The 15,805-nt window shown below is 44.5% G+C and overlaps 1 protein-coding gene across 6 annotated transcripts in view; it reads right to left on the bottom strand.

Annotated features, from left to right (window-relative positions):
* The window catches only part of TSNARE1 (t-SNARE domain containing 1), a 491,728-nt gene extending 485,639 nt beyond the window's left edge, over positions 1-6,089 (bottom strand). For 4 of the 6 annotated variants that reach the window (XM_052787740.1, XM_052787739.1, XM_052787738.1 and 1 more), the window contains exon 1: positions 6,025-6,089. The gene's annotated coding sequence lies outside the window, so the exon portion shown is untranslated. Of the gene's footprint in view, positions 1-323; positions 482-570; positions 654-1,613; positions 1,813-3,388; positions 4,706-6,024 lie in introns of those variants that run through there. The other 2 variants (XM_052787737.1, XM_052787736.1) reach the window with 2 other exon arrangements.
* Between the last annotated feature and the right edge of the window lie 9,716 nt (positions 6,090-15,805).

Genomic DNA, 15,805 nt, shown 5'->3' on the forward strand with positions numbered 1-15,805 from the left:
ACCATTGCACAGCTTGCAAACCCGGTGGGACATCGTCCAAATATTCTCCAAACAGCCTGGGAGAATTCTTCCCCCGCAAGACACGCCCAGATTGGGGCACATGAGCTGGACAGTGAGCACCACTGGATGAGGACTGTGGTCATAGTCATGAGAAGTCACACGGCGATAAATAAACAAGGGAATTTCCAGGGAAAAAAGAAAAATCAAGAAAAAACAGCATTCATGGTTGTATATGCCTCCACCACAGGGCTCCTGAGCTATCTGCTCATTTGACTTTTTTTACAAAGCAGCCATTAATAGCAAGTTTGGGAGTTCCCTCATACCATACTCGAGTCTCTGGCATCTCACACAGCAAAGAAATGGGTTAATCCAAAAATTTGGGTCACAACACCTCCAAATCTGCCTGGTTTTCACATGCAGAAAAATGAAGAAGCCACCTCCCTCCTCCACTCGGAAGCATCACAAGAAGATTCATTATAAACTGGAAAAAAAAGCACCAAGCATGATCAAAATCCCTCATGGAAGAAGAAAATGTTTTATTTTACAGAAATAAGGACTAGGGCAACCTACAGCACAACAGGGTTGGAATAAAATCCTACAGCACGGCTGTCTCCTGCACGCCTTTACTCCATGCACCAGATGATGGAGGAGTCCTATAGGGGGGAAAAAAATACATGGCCAAGTTATTCACGACTACAATCATAATAAATGTATGCAGCAGGGGAAGTAGGACAAATAAAGTCCCCAATAACCTCAAAAAAATCACATTTTTGCAACGTGTGGCTTTGCAGTGGGGGTGACAGCGGAACAAGAACAAAACAAACACTACACAATGAAAAGCATAAACCATTTTGCAGTTATTTTCTGCTTTTATTTAGGGAAGAGATTACAGAGATAGCAAAGAAATCGCAGCCTAACCCAACACAAGCATTTACTTTAAAAAAAAGAAAAAAAAAAAGTAAATTTACTAAAAAAAAAGTAAGTATAGGTATTGCAGCTGAGTTCAACTTCATTCAAGGAGAGGCTGGAAAATGTTTTGCAGATTTTGCTTTCAGCATCCCAGCAGATGAGTAGCCAAACAAACCTAAACTGCCCTTAGGAGAGTTTTTTCCTACAGCTCTGAATTCCAGCAATACAGCATTAAAAAACACCTGCTGATACACAATTTCTTCTTTTTTTTTGTACCCATCTTCAGTATAGAATTGAAAAAGCAACTGATCACCAATGCAATCTTTGTTTTCTAATGGCACTGCAAGCAAAGCGGACATGGGGAAAAAAAAATAATTCATCCTGCTCCTTTTATTTTTTTTTAGTTAAATGCTATTTTTTCCATCATCAGAAACACTGAAGAGCAGAGACGCGCCCATGCACTGCAACAAAGAGATGGCACCTGCCTACTGAATTTCCTGACTAGTGACACTACGAAGAAAAAAGAAGAGTTTTAAATAGAAGCCTCCCTGCAAGTGTTAAATCAGATTAATTTAACTCTTTTGCATTATTTTAATCTTGCACACCATCATCTGCAAGGCAAGCAGAAAAAAAAAGAGGGTAGGATTCTTATCTTGACCACAGTCCTTTGGAAACACAGTGTATTATTAAAAACCACAAATAACCTTTCTGACAGCAAAAGACATGCTTCCAGTTCCTTTGCAGTAGGGCGACAGCGCAAATTTTAGCCATAGCTTTCTGGGCACCCAACATCAAGCGATGGGCACGAGCTTCCCTTCATCCTTGTAACGCTTAACGCCGCTGCTGGCAACGCCAACACAAGTTTGTGGCCAGATTTTGTATTTGCACATGTCAAAAAGTATGCTGCAAAAGAATAAAATGCAATTTGAAGGGTTGGTGATGCTGCTGGAGGACAAGTTTTGCAACATTTCCCCAGCAAGCGCCGGCACGTAGGCACACTCCAATGCTTCATTTTGCGAGTTAAGCTCATCCTTAAGTATCTGCATTACATTTAAACCAAATAGATCATGCCGTAGGCAAACACATCTGCTTTTACGGTCAGAAAGACACCACCAACCATGACCTGGGTGGAAGGACACAGTCCTCCATCCACCCATCATGTCTCATGGGGATCAGACCTGGATGCTCCAGTCCTTCCCAGTGCAAGCAGCCTTTGCCCTGATGGTGATGACTCCAACCCTACGTAAAACACAGGCAGATGCTCCTCCTGCCCACACAAAGCCCTCAGGTGTCACGGATTTCCGCGGTCCCTGCAGCACCAGCAACCCTCAGAAGACCCATAAAAAGCCAAGCGAGAGCCACCTACCCACCCCGCTGCCCAAACTAGCTGAAGTGTAGGAAGGAGGATAACAAAGACGGGAAAAGTAAATTAAATTTTTTTAAAAGTTCTTTCCATTTTCATCTAGCAGAATGTGTTTATGGTACAGGCAGGGAATCAAAAGTATTATTTTTATCTTGATATTATTTACCCTTTCACACTTGCTATTTAAATATCCCTGAATTCCCAGAAGAACCAGCAATTCAAAATACCATTTGATATATATTTATAAGCAAGGGGAAGCACAGACTCATTCATTTTCAGCTTGCCTACTTTTTTTTTTTTTAAATTAGATTTTAAGTGCTGTAATATCGATTTGCAAATTTATCAAGACACAGAAGTATTATTTCTCCTCCACTCTCAGTAAAGAGTCTCCAGCCCCGGTGCAGGCATCTTGCTGGCTGGGAGACCTGGTCACACCGGAGAGTCGCATGGTGAGGAGCAAATGATGAGAGATTTAAAATAATTAAAAAAAAAAATTAAAAAAAAAAATATATCAAGAGAGTTGTGACAAAAGGAATAAGGTTTCTTGCACAAGAGAGGATGGGAATAAAAGACTTTAATATTAAAATCTCTGTTCTACCAGTCTCTGTAGCCAACCTCAGCTAAACAACTTGCAGCCATCGCACAAGAGGCAACCCTGGGTGCCAGGAAAACCGCAGCAGCACAGCGTTATGCTGCAGAACTCCTCTGAACCCAGCAATTGCCAATACCCTTCTAGGAGGGATGCATCATATCCAAAAGCTCAGTCTTATTTTAGACACGATGGGAGGAGGTAACAGAGATGGAGAACTAACCAAGGAGCCGGGATTGCAGCAGGACATGTGGCTGCACACTGCTCAGCCTCTCCGATGTCTGTCAAAGCCACATCAGCAGAATCATAGAGTCATGGAATCATAGGATAGTTTGGGTTGGAAAGGACCTTTCAAGGTCATCGCAGCGGTTGTGGGTTTTTTTTTTTAATTGCATTAATATACACAAGCAAACCAGCAGGGCGGGAGGCTTCAGAGAGAGCAACAGGGGTTATTTGTCACTTGGCTGATGGCTTGAGAGAAGGAATCAGCACATCATTAGCACCCCAGAAAAAGCCCAGAGACCCACCTGGAGGTGAGATGAGATGGAAAAGGACATTGCAGCTGGAGAAGGTCGCAGAGCAGGAAGGCATGGAGGGGCCAGACAGCAGCTAGCCTGAGTCATAGGTGATTTAAAGACCTGAACTATCTGCATCAACTCCTGGACCAAGGCGATACAGGTACCAACAAGGCAAGATGGGGCATTGCATATTCACAGCCCCATTGCAAAGGGAAATACCAGCCTGGAAAAAGGGGTAAAAGCTGGATAAAATATGAACCTTATTGCTATTGCTACTGGATGAAGAAAAAAAAGGGGAAAAACCCTCGTAGTTTAGTCCAGCCTTCCCAGTCCACGCACCACACAGCTAGTAAAAATTTAGGATTTAGCAGGATGAAGCACAAAGAGCAAAACTTCAGACCACCACCCCACGCACATGTTATCCCCGGCTTTGCAAAACAGGCGACCACTTGTTTCTACAGCGCTCCCAGACACGAGGACGCATCTCGAGCTGCAAATGTCATGGAATACTTCAAATGCAAAGAAGCAGAGGTTTTGCAGCCTGTATTCAGTGTGATGGTGGAAGAATGAAAGCGTGCTTTTAGGTTTCCAAACCCTCTGCTTTTTGATATGCACACAAAGACACCGAGCAGTTCAGCGGAAACACAAGATTTCCCCAGCAAAGTCCACTCCAGCGCCAGATGCTGCAGGTTAATTGTACCATGCAGCTAGGGCGAGCTTTTACTAAAAGCATCGAACCACAAACACGTTGAAGTACAAAAGCAACAAAAAAAGTTTCTGCAGTCAGCCAAGGACTACTGCAGAAAGTGGTGCTTTATACATTTAAAAGTAGTTTTATTGCCTCTCCTTCCACTTCAAGTCCATCTCACTGACTCATTTATGGTTAAAGCTTCCTGAATTAGCCTGGAAGGAAAAAAAAAAAAAAAATACCATTATACCCTATGCGAGGTTAAAACTGAGCCAAAACCTGTTATTTAACAATAACATGGGTCACGGAGCAGCTCCCAATGTTGCCATCACACCGGAGGTCGACACATCAACCTTTCATTGTGTTAAGCAACCACGGGACAGTGTCATGCTGACTGCTGGTAGCAAAGCAGGTGTGGGGACCTCCCATCTTCGCCCAGTCACCGGCCACACGAGACACAAGCACAGTCCTTGGGAGAGCACAGCACCCTTGGCACGCATGTCCCGCCTTGCTCGCACCCCTAGGCAAGGCCAGCCCTGCTCCCAGGTTGCAAACACAGACCTCTGTGTGCAAGCCGTGTCCCTAAGCAACACATACAGCCCCATGTAAGGCCAGCCTTACCCCCAGGCTGCACACACACACCCTGTGCAAGGCTAGCCTCGTCCCCACATTGCACACGCACACCCCTGTGCAAGGCCAGCCCTGTCCCCGAGCTACACACGCACACCCTGTGCAACGCCAATCGTATCCCCAGGCCGCACACACACCGTTGTGCAAGGCCAGCCCTGTCCCCACACTGCACACGCACACCCTTGTGCAAGGCCAGCCCCGTCCCCAGGCTGCACACACACCCACACCAGGCCAGCCCTGTCCCCAAGATGAACACACACACCCTGTGCCAGGCCAGCCTCATCCCCAGGCCGCACACACACCCTGTGCAACGCCAACCGTATCCCCAAGCTGCACATAAACACCCTGTGGAAGGCCAGCCCTGTCCCCGAGCTGCACATGCACACCACTGTGCAAGGCCAGTCCTGTCCCTGAGCTGCACACACACACCCTGTGCCAGGCCAGCCTCATCCCCAGGTTGCACACACACAGCCTGTGCAACGCCAACCGTATCCCCAGGCTGCACACACACCCTTGTGCAGGGCCAGCCCTGTCCCCACATTGTGCACGCACACCCTTGTGCAAGGCCAGCCCTGTCCCCAAGCTGCACACACACTCTATAGCCAGGCCAGCCCTGTCCCCGAGCTACACGCACACCCTGTGCAATGCCAACCGTATCCCCAGGCTACACACACACATGCTTGTGCAAGGCCAGCCCTGTCCCCAAGATGAACACACACACACCCTGTGCCAGGCCAGCCCTGTCCCCAGGCTGCACACACAAGCTGTGCAATGCCAACCGTATCCCCAAGCTGCGCATAAACACCCTGTGGAAGGCCAGCCTCATCCCCAAGATACACACACACCCTGTGGAAGGCCAGCCCTGTCCCCAAGATACACACACACCCTTGTGCCAGGCCAGCCTCATCCCCAAGATACACACACACCCTGTGGAAGGCCAGCCTCATCCCCAGGCTGCACACACACCCACACCAGGCCAGCACAACAACCAGCCGTGTCCCCAAGACGAACACACACACACACACACACACACACACACCCCCGTGCAAGGCCAGCCCTGTCCCCACCTTGCACACCCCCCCACCCCCCCACCCACACACCCCCTCCCTTTGCAGAACCAGCCCTGTTCCCACGCTGCCCCTCCGTTCAAGGCCAGCACGTCCCTAAATCACACTCCCCGCACCCCCCCCAAGCCGTGTCATACCCCTATCACAGCCCTGTCACGGCCCCTGTCACGATCCTGTCACAGCCCCTGTCACGCTCGGGGAGGGAAAGGGGGGGGGGGAGCGGGAAAGGCCCAGCACGCGCCGCCGCGCGCGCCCCTCACCTGCCGCCGCGAGGCTGCGCCGTGCCGCCGGCACCCAAACATCACGTGACACCCCCCCCCCCCCGGCGGGCCCGCCCCGACCACGTGGCCGCCTCCCCTCACCCCGCCCCTCCCGCTGGAGTCCCCAGCCCGCAGGTACTCACCCGCCCCGGACTACGGCTCCCAGCAGGCAACGCGACGCCACGCCACGCCCCCTTTTCCCCGACGACCAATCACCGGAGGGAAGGAGCCGAGAGTGGCGGGCACCCCCCCCACACACAGTCCCGCCCACCGTCCCTCAGCCCCGGCCCCTCCCTCGTCTCCCTCAGCGCTTCCCGCCTCAGGGCGCTGCTGCCCGCGGCCCCTCACAGGAGCCGCTCGGCTTCTCCGTCCCCTCCTGCCTCTGCCCTCCTGTCTGTGAGGACCCGCCGGGCGTCCCGAGGCTCGCCGGGTCTCCACCTTCCCCCTGCAGCCGCGCTCCCCTCCTCCCCAAGGCGGGCTTCCCCTCCCTGAGGGCCGCCCGCCATCCCCTCAGCCTCCTGTGGCGGCACGGGCTCCTTGCTGCTCTTCCCCTCCCTGGGGATCCCCGTGTCCTGTCTCCTCTGGCCTGTAAGGTAGCAAGGTAGTTCCCCTGCCCGGTCCCTTGCACCTTCCCTTCTCCCCTCTCTCCTCTGTCCTGCCATACCCCACCAGCCCTGGTACTCCCCTCCTATGTATCATTATTGAAAACAGTGGTCTGAACATCTCAGCTACTTCCCCTCTGGTGTCCAGCCACAGGGACCAGCCCCAGGGTGGGACTCTGAGTGATGTGGTTAGCCTTTGATAAGGGTGGGACTCAAAAAGTTTAGATGTGCTTAGCCCTTCGATTTCATCAGCTGAGGAGCCCTTCAGACTCCAGCACTGGATGAGCCGATTCTCCTTTAATCGTTAACAGATTAACTGTTTGTTACTCCTGAGAGCAGCATAAGCTCTTTGAGGACAGGTTTGTGCCCTCTTGTAGTCCCACAGTGGCTAGCACAGCGCACGCAGGAACAGAAATAAATAAATAAAAATCGCCGACTGGCTGCTACTAAAGCTACTAACGCTGTTCAAAACACCACGAGTTGCAGACCGAGACTGGAGGTTCACCAAAAAAGTGCTTTGATAGGGCAGTCCAGTGCACAGGGGTTTTGGTCCAACTCACGCTGTACCTGGGAGGGGTTTGCTTTTTATTTGCAAAGTGACGGCAGCTTTACGTGGTGGTTGGCTTTGCAAAGGGAGTTACAAAGCAAGGATTTTCTTGATAGGGCCTTTAAACAACAATTCATTTTAACAAGGGGTTGACAAGCCAGCTGCCTTTTCAGAAATGTAGTTCTGCAGCAGTAGCCCTGCCAAAAAAACTTTTAAAAGGGCTGAGGGGCCACCTGAGCCACCATAAACTTTAGGGTTTTACAGCACCAAAGCGCTGTCAGAGCAGTTTCCTCGATCTTTTGCTGCATTGGTAAATCATTTATTTCTGTGGACTCTAAAGAAAATCCCTTAGGAAAACGGCTGTAAAAAGGCATTGATAACGAAATAACAGCTGTCTGCTTGCCGTCTGCAAAATCCTCTGAGTACAGTTACATGTGCAACACACTGTGTCTTGCCGGGTGGTTTTTGGGGGTGGTTAGGGGCAAAGGAAGAGCAGGTTAATCCTGCAAGAAGCATAGATTACAGTTCAAAACCACTGTGCAAAATTTTCAGTAATTTTCAGTATAAATCATATTTACTTTCAGTGTGAGCCTCGTGAAAGTAAATAAGAAATATATAAACGTGCCAATATAAGACACAAAGTATTCCAAGGGACAGCAATCATAAAAATTACAGTGAGATAAAACTCATATGATTGCTTTGGTTTGCAGTCTGCATCTTGCTGGTTTTGCATTTTGTAGCTGACGAAATACTGCTTAATCAATAAGCGTGTTACTCATACAATAACAATACCGTGCGTTCTCTTAGGACATTTTTCTAAGGGATTTGGGCTTTTGCAAACCATCGTATTGTGTGCACTGGGACTGGTCCTTGTTATTACCAGCTGCTTATTGATCTGTTAGAGCTTTCAAAAGGGGCAAGGGTAGGGTCTTGGCATGGTGTGGAAATCAGGCCTTTTACATAAGCAGGCAAGGCATCTTGCATCATCTAAGATGATGCTTTCTCTGAATTGAGAAAAAAAAAAAGAAAAACAAAACCAATTAACAGCTTTGTTCCATCCCATAGCAATAGCATCTATAAATCTGGAAAATATACAGTCAGCTGTATGGGGACCAAAAGCCCAAAGGGCCAAAACTTTATTTGAACAGTTTAATCTTCTTGTTTGTCAGCTTTTACTGGGAGGAGATTTCCCATTTGCCAGCTGCTGTGTGGCATTTCCCAAGGTAGAAGCAGTAATTTCATTCCCGGGTGAGCAAAACTCACAGAGGTCAGACCTGGATTCCTGGAGGAGTTTGGCGAAGGTGACTCAGGGGTGAAGTTGTCAGCCTGTTTCTGCTTTGGAAAACTGCCCTGATTCCTCTACAAAGATGAAATGGGATGCATCAGAGGATCTCTACCTGAATTTAAATAAACTCAGCAATGATGCTTTCACCTCTTTCCTGCTGAGGTGATTATCCAGTTAGGCTGACTGTGTCTTTAGGGGATTTCTTCCAGTGTTTGGAAGGAGTTTCCTTTTGGTTCACTGGTTTGTTTTGTGAATCATAAATCATAACCTTTTAATAGCTACGCTATTAAAGTATTTATAAAAAGGTTATCCTGTTGTCTTCTCGGTTACTTTTCCTAAGCTGTGTTGATTTAGTTTCACTATAATGATACCTCCTGGCTTTTCACAACCTCTGTTGCCACTGTCATTTCTTTATGTTGTCTAATGAGTTTATTTGTTTGACATATAAAGCAAGTCATGTCCTTATGAAAACATTATCAAGGATTTTATAGAAAAATGATAAACTATGATAGTCAAATATCTTAAAGAATATTAAAAGAACAATCTCTCTCCTACTGAATGTCAGTTTAAGAAAAAAAAAAACCAAACATAAAGTTGTATTGCATCCTAATTCATACTTACATATAACGCAGTGGGGTTTCATTCCTATTAAATACTGCAGGACTTTTCCACAAAACAGGAGAACATAAAAAGTAACTTGCATGAAAAGTAAAAGACCATGATGTGGATTTCTTAGGTTATAATTTGTTTTGTGATCTTAACACCACTTCTTATAAAATCAAAGCTGCTATTAATTTCTTTCCTATTTTGGATTGACTGGAAATGTTGATAGGTTCAGGAAAAGAGGTAATTAAATAACATATCACAAGAAAGTTTCAATGACTGCTTAATTTATCCTATTAGCACACAGTTGCTATGTCACTCCCAATATCCATGTAAACACAGCAGCAAAGCTTTTCTAATGCAGCAGTAAGGGAAGAATAAAGAGCAACTTACCATTACAATAACATGAAGAAGAAAGCCTGAATACTTGTCTGGAGTATGTACAAATAAATTTCTCCCGATTTTAAAATAGTCTAGGAACTATTTATTTAGAGTAGTTTTTTATCTTCTCCTGTGCTTAAGGAGTCTCCACTTCTGCAAAAAAAAAACCCTTCTTTTCAGAAGTTTCTTTCTCCATTTGCTCCAACTTCTTTTCAGATCTCAGTGAGAAATTATTCACACACACACACACACACACCAGATTACTACCTCCTTTTGCTATTTTTTCCTGCTATTTTCAGTACTTCAGCTGCAGTTACAGCTTTTCTGAGGACTGTTGGACAAAATATAGCTGGTTTTTTAGCAGTACTTAACTTTTCAATCCTGGATTAATTGGACAATCGCACAGTTGGAAGAGTGCTTTTTTCTTTGACAAAAATGCTGTTTTCCAGCCAAGTGCCTTATATACCAAACCAGTCAACTACAAGGAGCACGGGAACAAATAGAAGTTGGTCTGAATGCTTCACAAAAACAAGTCCGATTCTTATTTCCTATTTCCAGACATCCATGACAGTGACCTAAGATTCTCTGAAAACAGTATAGCTCAGAGAGCTTATTGCAGCATATCTGTATGTTGTTACCTGTGAGCAATTTAATAAAAAAGATATTATAGCAACAATAAAAAGAGGCTGCAGAATGCCAGCTAATCCCTGAACAACCTTATTTCAGTCTATTTAAAGTCCAAGAGAGACTTGAATTCCAGGACCTAGCAGATTCTGACATAAAACAGATGTTTTCATCAAGTACTGCAATGGCAGCAATACATGTCCCAAGCTGGTGACTATCTGGCAGGTCCGGTACGTCACAAGGAGGAATCACAAGCCGTAAAGAGCCAATTTTCAATACTTTGCACAGCATTCCTGCATCAGTTACACCTGGGTATATCTGCAATAGCTGCGGATTTTAGTGGCATCATGCCTGGGTTTATCTTAACATCGCTAGACTTGACCCTTCCTTTTCTAGAAATGTATTTTTGTGTCTGAATTAGGAAAACAAAAGCCCCAAGCCAATATAAAAAACTTTGTATCCGAGGCAGTGATAAGTCAATCACCTCATCAATAAAGCGTGTCCGATACTCTCCGTAATCCTAGTGATCAGCTTTGCTTAGGAAAGCTAGAGATAGTAAATTGAGCTCCTCACCGCTCTGAGCAGGGATGACAAGTGGCAACTGAAACTAATGTTGACAGAGCTAAAGGAGCACATGCTGAGTGCAACAGACGTAACACAACGGAGAAGGAACAAGGCTAAACCACGCTGGTGGGGAGGAAAACTTGGAGGTTAGAACAAATCCCTCATTCCACTTAACTCAATGACAAAACACCACTGATAATTTGCTCGGTTCGGTAATGCAGTTCCTGCTGCACCTGTGTAATCAGGAGGGAAAATTGGCTGATGCAGAGGAGCCGTGGTACACGAGTTATAGCTACGAAGGATGAAAGAAGAGCATCGCAGAGAGTGAATTGAGGGAGATTGCAGCTCTCAGTCTTAGTAGCTAGTTCTTCCCCGTGACATCTAAAGGTACCACAGTATCCAAAGCATAACTGAAAACTTCCTTTTTATGATGCACTTGTGAAACAACTAAGCACATCATGCAAAACAAGGAACCCTGAAATACAAGTAGGTACATAGGTACCTAGAAAATAAGAAAATGGTCTGGATTTAAAATGTTTATTTCTGGTTTAATTCTACAAACATAAATGTTTGTTTCATTGCCTGATTTTAAGGTTAAATTCCCACTATCGGAATGAAGTCTCTGGTTACTGTTATTAGAGCTGCAGTTACTACCACTGATTAGTCAAGAATTGTCCTTTCTGCCTCTGGTCTCATCCAATTAATAGGTTTTATCTCAAATTATATATTTTGGAAGGAAAAAGATTATTCTTTTCTACACATTTGTGCTACATCTCTTACAACAGATTCCCACTCTGTTCGATCTGCAAATGCCACTGCACAATCACTTTTAAATAACAATGCTGTGCTGAGAAATGTAATAAAATCTTCCATTTCAGAGAGAAAATTTTTAAAATGACCAAAGATGAATACTAGGTTTTCGGGATTCACTGACAAAAGCAAATGTAGCTGAACTTCTATCAAGGCTTCTGTCCACACTATAAGACAGTGAGAGAAAGTCCACAAAAAAACAGCAAGAAAGATCCAAGATCTAGACAATGTAATTATGAACAAAATTGAAAGAGATGAGCTTGTTGAATCTAGAAGACAGAAGATCTGGGGAAATGGGAGTAACTTCTCAGATATGTGAAGGCTCACTACAAAAAGAAACAGAAAAAAATATTCTCCATGCCCACTGAGGACAGGTCAAAAAGCCATTGGCTTAGATTGGCTTGGATTGCTGGGAGAAGATCTAATTTAGATATGAAAAAGTGCTATCCAGCACTAAGGATAGTAAAGCGTTTCTACAAACTACCTGAGAAGGCCTGGACATTCTGCTGCTGGAAGTTTTCAAAACCCGATTGAATCACAAATCATCTGTGGAAGCGTTTTATGTGATGATTCAGATGATTTGGGGGATAAACCAAATGATCTCCTCAAACCTCTCCCAGCCCTATATATTCTGTGATTTGGACAATGTCAGGGGGAAGGGCTGTATTGATCAAGCCTATAAGAAATTCAAACCCATTCTGGTTTAACTTAAGAATTTTTTTAAAAATCAGTGTTGTTTCAGACCCAGGTGCTTTTAGCCCATCTCCTTCTACCAACACCCATAAATGGAAAAGCAAGCACAGAGGAGATGTTTATGACCACTCTACCAGTCTCCAACTATTCTCAGCTCAGGGATTTCCTGATCTTGTTGTGGTCCTTGCTGATTCCTTCCTCCAGCTATCCACCCAGATTTAAGCCCATCAAGAAGTTCATTCATATTTTTCATGTCTGCTACTTGCTGCATGAAGGACCACCTTCTTTGTTTCATTTTGAATCCCATTAGCTTCATTTGAAGACATTAGTCCTTGTGCTAGAAGAAACTGAATTGTTACTCCTACCCTCTGCTTCTTATCTTTGAAAGATTATTTATATTGGTCAAGACAAGATGAGAGGATAATCTGTTCCCATGGCTGCTTATTTCCTTTAAACACCTTTGGTTAAAACTTTTTTGGAAATCCACTAACATTTTATTTACTGGGTTATTGAAACCCAGAAGCCTTGTTAACACATTAAAAAAATCAAGAGATCTGTAAGGTGTAATTAACCCAAAGTGAAATCTTTTTACCTTCCTTCATCAAAGTTTCAGCTAATTTGTCTGGTTCAGATGTCAGGTTTATAAGTTTGTAGTTCCCTGGATCTCTCCTGGATCCTCTCCAGTCTTCACGTACCAGGGAAGTTTTAAGGGAAACATTGCACATTGGTGTTAATAATTCAGATACTTAATTTTTTATTTTCTGTAAAACTCCTGTGTAAATATATCTAGCCCTGCTGTTTTGTCTGTGTTTATTCTGTCTTTTCAATCTGTACCTTTAGTTCAATTTCAGGCAGGCTTTTGGCTGAATCTTCTCCTCAAAGAGGACCTGGGTTGTTTATCACCCCTGTTTCTTCTGTAGTAAACACCGGTCCAAAGAATTCACTTGGGTACTCTGCAGTGACCTTTTTCTCTGCAAGGGATTCTTGTATACAGTTGCTATCAATTGGTCTTACAGGTAGGCTTTTCACTCTTGATGCATTGAAAGAAAAATTTAATATTAGTGGTGGTTGCTTTCATTGGTTGCTCCTCAATCACCTTTGGCCTGCCTCATTATATTTTTACTTTTAATCTGCTACAGTTCCCAATTCTGTTTGCTTTTTTTGAATACAGCATTAGCTTTTTGAAGGATGCCATCTTATTTCTAATAGCAGCCTTTACCCTTCTGTTCAACTATGCTGGCTTACTTTTTTCTCCAGGCTTTTCTAAGAGAAAAACAATGGTGTACCAGTGGCAACTACTCAACATCCTACTCAACATCCTTCAGTACTGTCAACACCTGTAAGGATTTAATTCCTCTAACTTCCCCTTTTAACTTTTTTTAAGAGCTTATTTTTACACAATCCCGCTGCTGAATTTGGACAAAACTTTGGTGGACTGCTTGGCCCCTGTTGCTCCCATAGAGATGTTGGCGCAACGTACGTTGTGGAATCTGCTGCAGGATGTTGTCTTCATGATGAGATGTTGAACTAGATTTTTATATCAACCCAGGGGTTACATATCTTCTTCTGGGATCAGTAATCAGCTGCTGTTTCAGACTCAGATGTGACCTTTGCTCTGTCTCCATGGAGGTAACTGAAGTCACCCAATACACTTGTATTTCCTGCCTTTCCTACCTCTTTTTTTTTTTTTTTTTTTCTTCTCTGTTGGCATCAGTGCCGCTGTACTGGTGAGCAGTGAGGTCTATTGACCCAAGGCTGTATTGTTCCTTCTTGGCCTGGAGTTTCAATACATAGAGATTTTTGATGACATGTTTTGCTCTCTCTTTCCCCCATATAGCTCATCTGATATAGTGTCCCTTTGATTGTTTTCCTTCCACCAAGTTTTTGATACATGTATATCCATCTCTTCGTTCAGGCTCAAAAAGGCCAGTTCCACTGTCTTTGTTTCTGAGGTTTCCAGCATTTGCATAGTAACACATGTACTGCCACTTTAGTTCCTCTCTTGACAACCTTTTCAAATGTCAATCTATTTGTTTTCCATTTTCTGTTTCATAATTTACTTCCTGTGACCTATTTTTCATTGAGGGGTACCTATGTTTGTGTCTTCATCTTTAGAAATGTCATCCCAAACAATATGCTCTTGTGCACCGGTTGGCTTCTCTCACTCCTCACTTTTAAAGCTCACTCACAGCCTCTTTGATTTTAAGTGACAATGCCTCAGATGAACTCTGTCTTTCCTGTACTGGCTTTTGATGTTCTACATGTATCAGATGAGCCTGAAACCATCCTACATTCATACTCTGCCTCTCCACCACTCTCCCTGGACCTGCAAAAGATAAGGGAGCGTTTTAGAGAACACTACCGTAGAGGTCCTTCTCTTTGGTTTCTTTTCCAGGAGCCTAAATTTTGCCTCCACAGACAGGACCTCCCTTGCCTGTGTCATTGATACCCATCTGGGCCATGACCACAGACTCCTCATCACTTGCTGCTTCTAATCTTCCAGCTACCTTTGCATGTTATAACAATGAATGGTATTGTCTTATATTTTTTAATACCTTTAATAAGTAGTAACTTCTTTCCTGATTGATCCTCCAACCATCTTAATTTTGCTGTCCTCTTGAAAGTGGTCTTAATACCTTATTAATGAGGGTTTCTGTATGATTTTTCTGAAGGAAGTGGAGAGGGGACAAAAAACAAATTTTAGAAAAAATATTGCGTGATAATGAAACAAGAACCTTTCAGTGTGATTTAAAATTTATTATGACCTGGAAAGGAGACAAAGTGAGGGAGATTTAAGGATATTCAACTGCAAAGCCCAAGAGCATATGCTTTAATTAAATTTAGCAGCTTGAATCAGCTCCTCCCTTCCCATCTGAATGGCTGGCAGATAGTCTGTGATCATGGAAATATGCTTTCCATTGCCCTTATTTATGTTACTAAATCTCTCCTAAAATTTCTCAGTGTCGTGACTGCATATAGCAATAGTGGGAGCAAGAAATAAGACAACAAGATATCACACAGACCCACACGAAGCCCTTTGGCTAACAAGGTGCTTGTAGTACAGGTTGCCAATACTGACTGGATCTCTTGTTGCTTCTAGCACTGGAGATGATGAGATCCACGTTAAGAAATTTTAGCAATTAGGTCCTATTTCACAAGGAAGGTTGAGATGGTTACTTTACAAAACTGTTACAAAGTGCTGGTTTTGGCTGGGATAGAGTTAATTTTCTTCATCGTAGCTGGTATGGGGCTATGTTTCGGACTTGTGATGAAAAGAGTGTTAATATCACAGTGATGTTTCAGTTACTGCTAAGCAGTGCTTACACAGAGTCAAGACCTCTTCTGCTTCTCACCCCACCCCACCAGCGAGGAGGCTGGGGAGGCACAAGAAGTTGGGAGGGGACACAACTGGGACAGCTGACCCCAACTGACCCAAGGGATATTCCAGACCATAGGACGTCATGCTCAGCATATAAAGCTGGGGGAAGAAGAAGGAAGAAGGGAACGTTTGGAGTGATGGCGTTTTCTCACTGTTACTCTTCTGATTCTCTCCCCCATCCCACCGGGGGTGAGTGAGCAAGCGGCTGTGTGGTGCTTAGTTGCCGTCTGCAGTTAAACCATGACAGTCCTTTTTTGGCAAAAAAGATTTCTTTGGGTTTTTTTAGGCACCTG

This window comes from Harpia harpyja, chromosome 5 (assembly GCF_026419915.1).
Source record: "Harpia harpyja isolate bHarHar1 chromosome 5, bHarHar1 primary haplotype, whole genome shotgun sequence".
NCBI lineage: Eukaryota > Metazoa > Chordata > Aves > Accipitriformes > Accipitridae > Harpia > Harpia harpyja.